At 43.7% G+C, this 10,140-nt stretch overlaps 1 long non-coding RNA gene across 1 annotated transcript; it reads right to left on the bottom strand.

The window, feature by feature from the left end:
• Nucleotides 1-4,596: 4,596 nt before the first annotated feature.
• Nucleotides 4,597-10,134, bottom strand: LOC112076332 (uncharacterized). The gene is made up of 2 exons (XR_002895162.2): nucleotides 9,644-10,134; nucleotides 4,597-5,394 (listed from the first exon to the last, which is right to left on the bottom strand). It is a non-coding gene; the product is annotated as an uncharacterized lncRNA (long non-coding RNA).
• Nucleotides 10,135-10,140: the final 6 nt, after the last annotated feature.

Genomic DNA, 10,140 nt, shown 5'->3' with positions numbered 1-10,140 from the left:
GGTCCTCCACTACGACTCTGTCTGGTCCTCCCACTACGACTCTGTCTGGTCCTCCCACTACGACTCTGTCTGGTCCTCCACTACGACTCTGTCTGGTCCTCCCACTACGACTCTGTCTGGTCCTCCCACTACGACTCTGTCTGGTCTCTCCACTACGACTCTGTCTGGTCCTCCCACTACGACTCTGTCTGGTCCTCCCACTACGACTCTGTCTGGTCCTCCCACTACGACTCTGTCTGGTCCCTCCACTACGACTCTGTCTGGTCCTCCCACTACGACTCTGTCTGGTCTCCCCACTACGACTCTGTCTGGTCCTCCCACTACGACTCTGTCTGGTCCTCCCACTACGACTCTGTCTGGTCCTCCCACTACGACTCTGTCCTGGTCCTCCCACTACGACTCTGTCTGGTCCTCCCACTACGACTCTGGAGACCATGCAGGTTATTAAGCTACAGATGTAATAATTGATGAATTTCACAGGGTGGTGACATGATGATCTGGCCTTGGCTAACAATGAATGATAGATCTGGCCTTGGCTAACAATGAATGATAGATCTGGCCTTGGCTAACAATGAATGATAGATCTGGCCTTGGCTAACACAATGAATGATAGATCTGGCCTTGGCTAACAATGAATGATAGATCTGGCCTTGGCTAACAATGAATGATAGATCTGGCCTTGGCTAACAATGAATGATAGATCTGGCCTTGGCTAACAATGAATGATAGATCTGGCCTTGGCTAACAATGAATGATAGATCTGGCCTTGGCTAACACAATGAATGATAGATCTGGCCTTGGCTAACAATGAATGATAGATCTGGCCTTGGCTAACAATGAATGATAGATCTGGCCTTGGCTACAATGAATGATAGATCTGGCCTTGGCTAACAATGAATGATAGATCTGGCCTTGGCTAACAATGAATGATAGATCTGGCCTTGCTAACAATGAATGATAGATCTGGCCTTGGTCCCTCTTTTCCATCACCTTCCCTTCCCCTCTCTCTCGTTCTCTCTCTCACCTTCCTCTCTCTATCCCTCCCCTCTCTCATTTCTCTTTCTCGTTCCCTCAACTCTCCCTCTTTCCATCTCTCCTTCCATCCCTCACACCTCTCCAATCCTCCTCTTTTCTCTCTCTGTGAAAGTATGCCTTATCTACTTTGAAAAGCTACTAAAGTTGTGATTTGGTTAGACAGCATAGCCAGCTAGCTAGCCTAATTAGGGTGACTCATTGGGGAGCCCAGAGATGGATGTCTGCTACTCAGTGGCTATTTTAGCATTTAAATGTTGGTGGGGAAAACAAAAAGCCACTACACAACACTAAACAATACATCCATTGCACTATAACAGTGACCAACGGTCCCCACAAACATTTAGGGCCTACATAAAGCTGTTCCAACAGCAAAGTCCCAACACCTTACCACTGCTACACCTGGCTATCAGCGGAGCCTTGTCTGGCAGCAAAACAGTTCATTCAGCCTCAATTACTGCCTTTATTTAAAACATAGCTGATATGGCTGACTTGCTTAAACAAATGTTGTTTCTACTGACAACTGAGATGTACAAACTATGGCATAAGTGGAGACAAGCAGATAAGAGGCAATCCGTAATTTCAATTAATACATTAAGAGCGAGCGAGGACGGACGTAGTCAATATAACTATTTGTTCAGCAATTCAGAACATGGGCCATTCTTACAGTATTTCCCTGTACACCAAGTCAGAACCGTAGGATAAATAAAAGGGGGCATATAAGCAGACAATGAAAGCTCTTACAATATTCAATGATTACATTTCTCTAAAACGGCTATAGGCTACATGTGTACCACCAAGTCAGAACAGTAGGCTACGTTATGAGGGGAAGAGGGACCAAATTATTAGGGTGAGGCACATGGGCTACTAACAGTTTACTACACAAAATACACTTAGTATTACATTCTTAGCTACAGTATACATATCTCCCTGGCATATTACATAATTTATGCGGCTGCATACAAGACATTTTAGGACTCACCTTGTTGTGCTGTGCTCACTTAAACAGGAAGGTGGCACGGCGGTCCTTCTTGTGGGCTCTAGAAAGAGGCCCCAAAATGCCGACTTGGAATTCCAAGTTGGATGACCGTTCCAAAAGAATTTTCCGTATTTTCCCAGTCAGATCTGGTTGTATCAGAGTTCCCATTCTGTCTTAGTTGTTTGATCTCACTGAAGTCTGAGATTTCCGAGTTTCCAGTTGTTTTGAACATGTCATGGTGGATTGACAACAGGGCCGATCTATTCAAACATTTCTGTCCCGTGGCGTTACCCTCTTTTTCGTGATATCCAATGGGTAGTTACGATCTTGTCTCATCGCTGCAACCTCCCTACGGATTCGGCGAAGGTTGAGAGCCAAGCCGCACTGCTGCTTGACACACTGCTCGTTTAAGCCGCACCAATGTGTCTGGAGGAAACACTGTCGACTGACAACCGAAGTCAGCTTGCAGGCGCGCAGCCCACCACAAGGAGTCGCTAGAGCGTGATGAGAAAAGGACATCCCGTCAAACGACATCCCGCCAAACATTCCCCTAACCTGGACCTTCTTGGATGTTCTAATGTAAGTCTATGGGGCTTGAATTTCAATCACGGCGCAACTAGAGAAATTACTAACCACTAAGTTCCGTATTTTCCACTGGCTGCCCCAGCACCACAGAAAGCACTGAGCTAGACTAAAATACCTGCATTTTGGAGCTGCTTTACTCAAGAAAATAAAAAAGTAGAGATCATGTTTGTATGAGGCTTTATTACCTCTGATTTATTTTTTACAGTGTTTGTAAACGGATACAGTTGAAGTCAGAAGTTTACGTACACCTTAGCCTAATACATTTAAACTCAGTTTTAAACTATTCCTGACTTTTAATCCTAGTAAAAATTCCCTGTCTTAACTCAGTTAGGATCAACATTTATTTTAAGAATGTGAAATGTCAGAATAATAGTAGAGAGAATGATTTATTTCAGCTTTTATTTCTTTCATCACATTCCCAGTGGGTCAGAAGTTTACATACGCTCAATTAGTATTTGGTAGCATTGCCTTTTAAATTGTTTCACTTGGGTCAAATGTTTCGGGTGGCCTTCCACAAGCTTCCCACAATATGTTGGATGAATTTTGGCCCATTCCTCCTGACAGAGCTGGTGTAACTGAGTCAGGCTTGTAGGCCTCCTTTCTCGCACACGCTTTTTCAGTTCTGCCCACAAATGTTTATAGGATTAAGGTCAGGGCTTTGTGATGGCCACTCCAATACCTTGACTTTGTTGTCCTTAAGCCATTTTGCCACAACTTTGGAAGTATGCTTGGGGTCATTGTCCATTTGGAAGACCATTTGCGACCAAGCGATAACTTCCTGACTGATGTCTTGAGATGTTGCTTCAATATATCCACATAATTTTTCTACCTCATGATGCCATCTATTTTGTGAAGTGCACCAGTCCTTCCTGAAACAAAGCACCCCCACACATGATGCTGCCACCCCTGTGCTTCACGGTTGGGATGGGTGTTCTTTGGCTTGTAAGCCTCCCCTTTTTCCTCCAAACATAACGATGGTCATTATGGCCAAACAGTTCTATTTTTGTTTCATCAGACCAGAGGACATTTCTCCAAAAATACGATCTTTGTCCCTACACAGTTGACAAACTTTCTGTAGTCGGGCTTTTTTTTATGGCGGTTTGGAGCAGGTGCTTCTTCTCTTGCATGAGAGCTTTTCAGGTTATGATCGATATAGGACTCGTTTATTACTGTGAGAATACTAGAATACTTTTGTGACCATGGTTTCCCTCCAGCATCTTCACAAGGTCCTCTTGCTGTTGTTACTGGGATTGATTTGCACTTTTCAACCAAAGTACGTATTCCACTCTAGAGGACAAGAACGTATAGTCATCCTAGTCCTAGCATATGACGGTGCGTGTCCCATAGGATATATTATACTTGCTATACTTATTTGTTATGTACAGAGAACGATGGTACTTCAGGCGTTTTGGAAATTCTCCAAAGGATAAGACCAGACATTTTTTGTTTGAGGTCTTGGCTGATTTCTATTGAGAGATTTTCCCATGATGTCAAGCAAAAGCACTGAAGGAGTTTGAGGAGTTAGCTTGAAAATACATCCACAGGTACACCTCATGACATCAAATTATGTCAATAGCCTATCAGAGCTTTCTAAAGCCATGACAATAATTTCTGGAATTTTCCAAGCTGTTTTAAAGGCACAGTCAACTTAGTGTTAATGTAAACTTCTGACCCAGTGGAATTGTGATACAGTGAAATTATAAGTGACATAACCTGTCTGTAAACAATTGTTGGGAAAATGACTTGTGGTCATGCACAAAGTAGTGGTTGAAAAATTAGTTTTAATCGACTCTTCCAACCTAAGTGTATGTAAACTTCCGATTTCGACCAGACAGAGTCGTAGTGGGAGGACCAGACAGCAGCTCATCGCGTCACTCCAAGTTGACTTCCATATGATGGTTATTATATCAATATTTGCGCATAAAAAAGGCATTTCCACCGTCATTTCTCGCATTAATTCATTTTACCGACACAAAAATCCCACCATTGTCAAACGAACAAATCGTCTGTCTGTTTTTATAAAATTGTACCGGCATTTCATGTTTTCATGAGTTCCGTAATTCATCCGCATGAAATGGATTGGGCGAGATATAGTGTGAGATTCTTCTCATCGTGATTGGTCCCTTTCAGTTCATGACTCATTTACAATTTACTTTAGACTCACTAACAGAGTCGCTTGTCATTTCATTCCTCATTGCTATGATTCACTGGTTAAGACTCCTCATTGCTATGATTCACTGGTTAAGACTCCTCATTGCTATGATTCACTGGTTATAAGAGTCTTCATTGCTATGATTCACTGGTTATAAGAGTCTTCATTGCTATGATTCACTGGTTGAGACTCCTCATTGCTATGATTCACTGGTTAAGAGTCCTCATTGCTATGATTCACTGGTTAAGACTCCTCATTGCTATGATTCACTGGTTAAGACTCCTCATTGCTATGATTCACTGGTTAAGACTCCATAGTTATCAGATTTACATTATGAAATCATCCCTTGTCAGATTCACGATTCCATGTCATGGATAATATGATTTGACATCAACCATATCTTGCTTTTCACAATATCTATTATCACATTTTCAAACAGATCACCATGCGTTACAGCTGTAACGATGACAACAACGTCTGTCTGACATCACTTCTGTCCTCCCAGGGCTTCGAACACCGCTCTCAAGATGGCAGCTATCGCCACGGCGCCGGGGTCAGGAAGGGTCACGCGTACCGTGGCGATGTAGCTGGCTCTCCCCGCCCTGGCTGTGAGGTCACGGGTAGACTCCGCCCCCAGTTCAGCTTTCTAGGGAGAGACAGAACGAGGGAGAGACAGAACGAGGGAGAGAAAAGCGGAGACAGGACGTTAAACACAAACTACGTCCTTTTCAGTGATTGCTGATCTGAAAGAACTAAGAAAAAATAAAGGTTTACATCAGGGGGTAGACAGAGGTGGAGGTGTCAGATATTGAATACAACCAAAAGGTTTTATTTGACTCACTCAGTTGCCGCTTGACTTAGTAAAAATAAAAACATACAGCGCCTTCAGAAACTATTCACACCCCTCGACATTTTGTTGTTACAGCCGGAATTAAAAATGGAGATCGTCACTGGCCTGCCCACACACACACACACACACACACACACACACACACACCCACACACACACCACACACACACACACACACACACAACACACACACACCACACACACACACAATAATGTTCAAAGTGGAATTATGTTTTTCAAAAGGTTTAGCTCAGCATTCAACCCCCTTTTGTTATGACAAGTCTAAATACGTTCAGGAGTAAACATGTGCTCAACAAGTCACATAATAAGTTGCATGGATTCACTCTGTGTACAATAACAGTGTTTAACATGATTTCTGAATGACCACCTCATCTCTGTACCCCACACACATACAATTATCTGTAAGGTCCCTCAGTCGAGCAGTGAATTTCAAACACAGATTCGACCAGGGAGGTTTTTCCAATGCCTCGCAAAGAAGGGCACCTATTGGTAGATGGGTAAAATGTTTAAAGATGACATTGAATCTCCCTTTGAGCATGGTGAAGTTATTAATTACACTTTGGATGGTGTATCAGCACAGCCAGTCACTARAAAGATACAGGCGTCCTTCCTAACTTAGTTGCCGGAGAGGAAGGAAACRGCTCAGGGATTTCACCATGAGGCCAATGGTGACTATAAAYCAGTTACAGAGTTTAACGTCMGTGATAGGAGAAAACTGAGGATGGATCAACAACATTGTAGTTACTCCGCAATACTATACTAAAAGAAGGAATCCTGTACAGATAAAAAATATTCCAAAACATGCATCTGGTTTGTAACAAGGCACTAAAGTAATACTGCAAAAAATGTGGCAAAGTATTAACTTTTTGTCCTGTATACAAAGTGTTATGTTTGGGGCAAATCCAATACAACACATGACTGAAGAGTACCACACTCCATATGTTCAAGCATAGTGGTGGCTGCATCATGTTATGGGTATGCTTGTCATCATTAAGGACTGGGGAATTTTTTCAGGATAAAACATAAAATGGAATGTAACTCAGCACAGGCAGAATTCCAAAGGAAAACAATTGAAATGACAATTAAATCCATTTTAATCCCACTTTGTAACAACAAAATATGGAAAAAGTCCAGGGGTGAGAATACTTTCTGAAGGTCCTGTAGCTACAAAGAGAGGACCATTAGGACAATTCATGTTGCTTTAGGCGGGCTACGGCCTGTGTCGTGACCGGGGAAAAGCGGCGAGGGAGGAGCCCCGTCTCAAATGGAACAGTAATCTGCGCCATTCGGTCATGTTCTCAGCGTAGTGAATCATCCCGGAAACATACACCTGTTTTCCATCAAATAAATGTCAGAATTTTTAAACCAGTTTTCATTGGGAAGCTGCATACAAAGCGTTTTTGATCAAAAGCAAATCACTTTTGCATCCTACTAATTAGTCCAAGTGCTTAATTACGTCACAATTAGTTTTGAGCCGACTTGGCTGTGGGTTTTGCACGGTGCACTTGGCTTGCACCCGGAAGGCAGACCGGTTCCAAAACCAATGCAATTCATTTTCACCCGGTGCAAAACACACCCTACCCAAAATCCCCTCAGTGGCAAATATGAGTCATACGAGGAAATCAGTCAATTGAAATAAATTAGGCCCTAATCTATGGATATTCACATGACTGGGAATACAGATAATACTTAATAACCAAATGGGTCTCAGGATCTCATCACAGTAATTTTATGCATTCAAATTGCTATCGATAAAATGCAATTGTGTTTGTAGCTTATGCCTGCCTGCCCATACCATAACCCCGCCATGAGACACTCTGTCCACAACGTTGKCGTCAGCAAACCACTCGCCCACACAACGCCGTACACGTGGCCTGTGGTTGTGAGGCTGGATAGACGTAGCGCCAAATTCTCTAAAATGACGGAGGCGGTATATGGTCGAGAAATGAACAATTCAATTCTCTGGAAACAGCTCTGGTGGACATTCCTGCAGTCAGCATGCCAATTKCAAACTCCCTCAAAACTTGAGACATCTGTGGCATTGTATTGTGTGACAAAACTGCACATTTTAGAGTGGCCTTTTATTGTCCCCAGCACAAGGTGCACATGTGTAATGACCATGCRGTTTAATCAGCTTCTTGATATGTCACACCTGTCAGGTGGATGGATTATCTTGGTAAAGGAGAAATGCTCACTAACAGGGATGTAAACAAACTTGGGAAACAGAATTTGAGAAAAATAATATTTTTGTGAGTATGGAAAATTTCGGGGATCTTTTTATTTCAGCTCATGAAACATGGGACCAACACTTTACATGTTGCGTTTATATTTTTGTTCAGTGTATAATAAATCGTTTTGGGATGGTGCTTTAATTGCGTATTTGGGAACCCATTGATGACATCACGGCAAAGAAAGCCCTCTTGACTTCAACCGGTTGTGCGACGGTGGAAACGACGTGTTACTGGTCGTTTAGCTGATGATTGCAGCCGAAACGTTGGCTCATCGAGGGGCTGTGAGACGGTGGAAACGACGTGTTACTGTTCGTTTCGCTGATGATTGCAGCCTGAACGTTGGCTCATCGAGGGGCTGTGNGGCTCATCGAGGGGCTGTGAGACGGTGGAAACGACGTGTTACTGTTCGTTTCGCTGATGATTGCAGCCTGAACGTTGGCTCATCGAGGGGCTGTGCGACGCCGGTCGGTAAGCTCAGGCTAAAAAGTGCCCGTTGCCAAAAACCCGAGGATGTGTTCCCGGGATGAGCCGGCGTTTTGGCCTTTTCACATAGGTCTTAAATCTTTACCTTGGAAAACGATATCTAATGAGCCAATCTGTACTTCCTGTTAAAAAAAAAGTCCCACCTGTCTCTAAAAACACACTCTGCTAAATACCGTGTTTCAAATCTTCCAACAGAGCGGATCAGCCATCTCTCATAGGACTTACCATTATCTCAGTATTTTATAGTCTTCCACAATGGTTTACCTTTCACACATGCCTCTAATTTAACAATTGACTTTTTGTTGTTGTTTTTTTGTACTTTTACCCCCTTTTTCTCCACAGTTTCGTGGTATCCAATTGGTAGTTACAGTCTTGACTCATCGCTGCAACTCCCGTACGGACTCGGGAGAGAAGGTCGAGAGCTGTGTGTCCTCCGAAACACAATCCAGCCGAGCCGTACTGCTGCTTGACACAATGCCCACTTAACCCGGAAGCCAGCCGCACCAATGTGTCGGAGGAAACACAGTCTAACTGATGACCGAAGTCAGCTTGCAGGCGCCCGGCCCACCACAAGGAGTCGCTAGAGTGCGATGGGACAAGGATCCCGGCCGGCCAAACTCCCGGCCAAAATCCCGGCCGGCCACTAGACTACTACGGACGACGCTGGGCCAATTGTGTTCCGCCTCATGGTTTTCCAGGCCATGGCCGACTGTGACACAGCATGGGATCGAACCWGGGTCTGTAAAGACGACTCAAGCATTGCGATGCAGTGCCTTAGACCGCTGCGCCACTCGGGAGGGCCCAATTTGCTGTACTTTTCTGCATGAAGTCACAATGGAACTACAATGGAACTACAATAAAAAAAATAAAAAATAAAAAATAAAATAGAATTATTACTTACTAATTTAATTATTACTCTCAAAAATTCAACATGTATTTTCCCCATTCTACGCTTGACAAGCAGTTCCCTTAGTCCACCACTTGGCACTGTGTACATGTACGCACTCTCTCAAGCCAACGTTAATATTGATCCATTTCACACTTTTGCATGGTAATGATCCCACGCATGGTTAACTCATAGATCTGTGCCTACGCATGAKTGATAAATTAGGGCCCAGGTGTGTTGAATTTAGGCAATCACCGAACTGATCAATTAGCTCGGTTCGTCAGGTGTGGCGCCTAGTTGGAACAAAATTCCTGCAGTACCTGCAGCACCCCAGGAACAGGGTTGTCTCCCTAATATGGTGGAATTGAAGAGATGGGTCTAAGTACAGCCATCACATCAACATGGTGGAATTGAAGTACTGTACCTCCACGGCAGCCTGCAGAATGGCCATGTGACCACCAGGAGGCGATGTTGTCAGTCTCCTCAGTTCTTCCACTGCTGGACACAGAGCGTCCAACTGGACAAGAGACAGTTAAGATACTTTTACAATAATACACACAAAAAAATAAGCCCAATCATACAGTTACATAGCAGCATATTCCACCCCCTCCTTTAACCATGTTCTCCACTTGGTCCCTTTCAGCCAATTGTTGTGAACTCACGGTAGTTCCCTTAATTTTTTGGGGTGCAGTGTGAACATTCCAAAAGGAAGTCAAACCATCTCATAAGAGCCCCCGAACTATCTCAAAAGTGGTCTGAGTTTGGTTCACTTGAATTCCGTGGTCTGGTTCACTTTTTTTTGGACAATGTGAACACAAAGCTCCCCAGGTTCGCTTGTCATTATTCCCGCACCTCACACTAGACTACTGTTATAACCCCTCACACTAGACTACTGTTATAACCCCTCACACTAGACTACTG

This window comes from Salvelinus sp. IW2-2015, unplaced genomic scaffold (genome assembly GCF_002910315.2).
Source record: "Salvelinus sp. IW2-2015 unplaced genomic scaffold, ASM291031v2 Un_scaffold3694, whole genome shotgun sequence".
NCBI classification, from domain to species: Eukaryota; Metazoa; Chordata; class Actinopteri; order Salmoniformes; family Salmonidae; genus Salvelinus; species Salvelinus sp. IW2-2015.
This window is presented reverse-complemented; position numbering and strand designations above follow the sequence as displayed.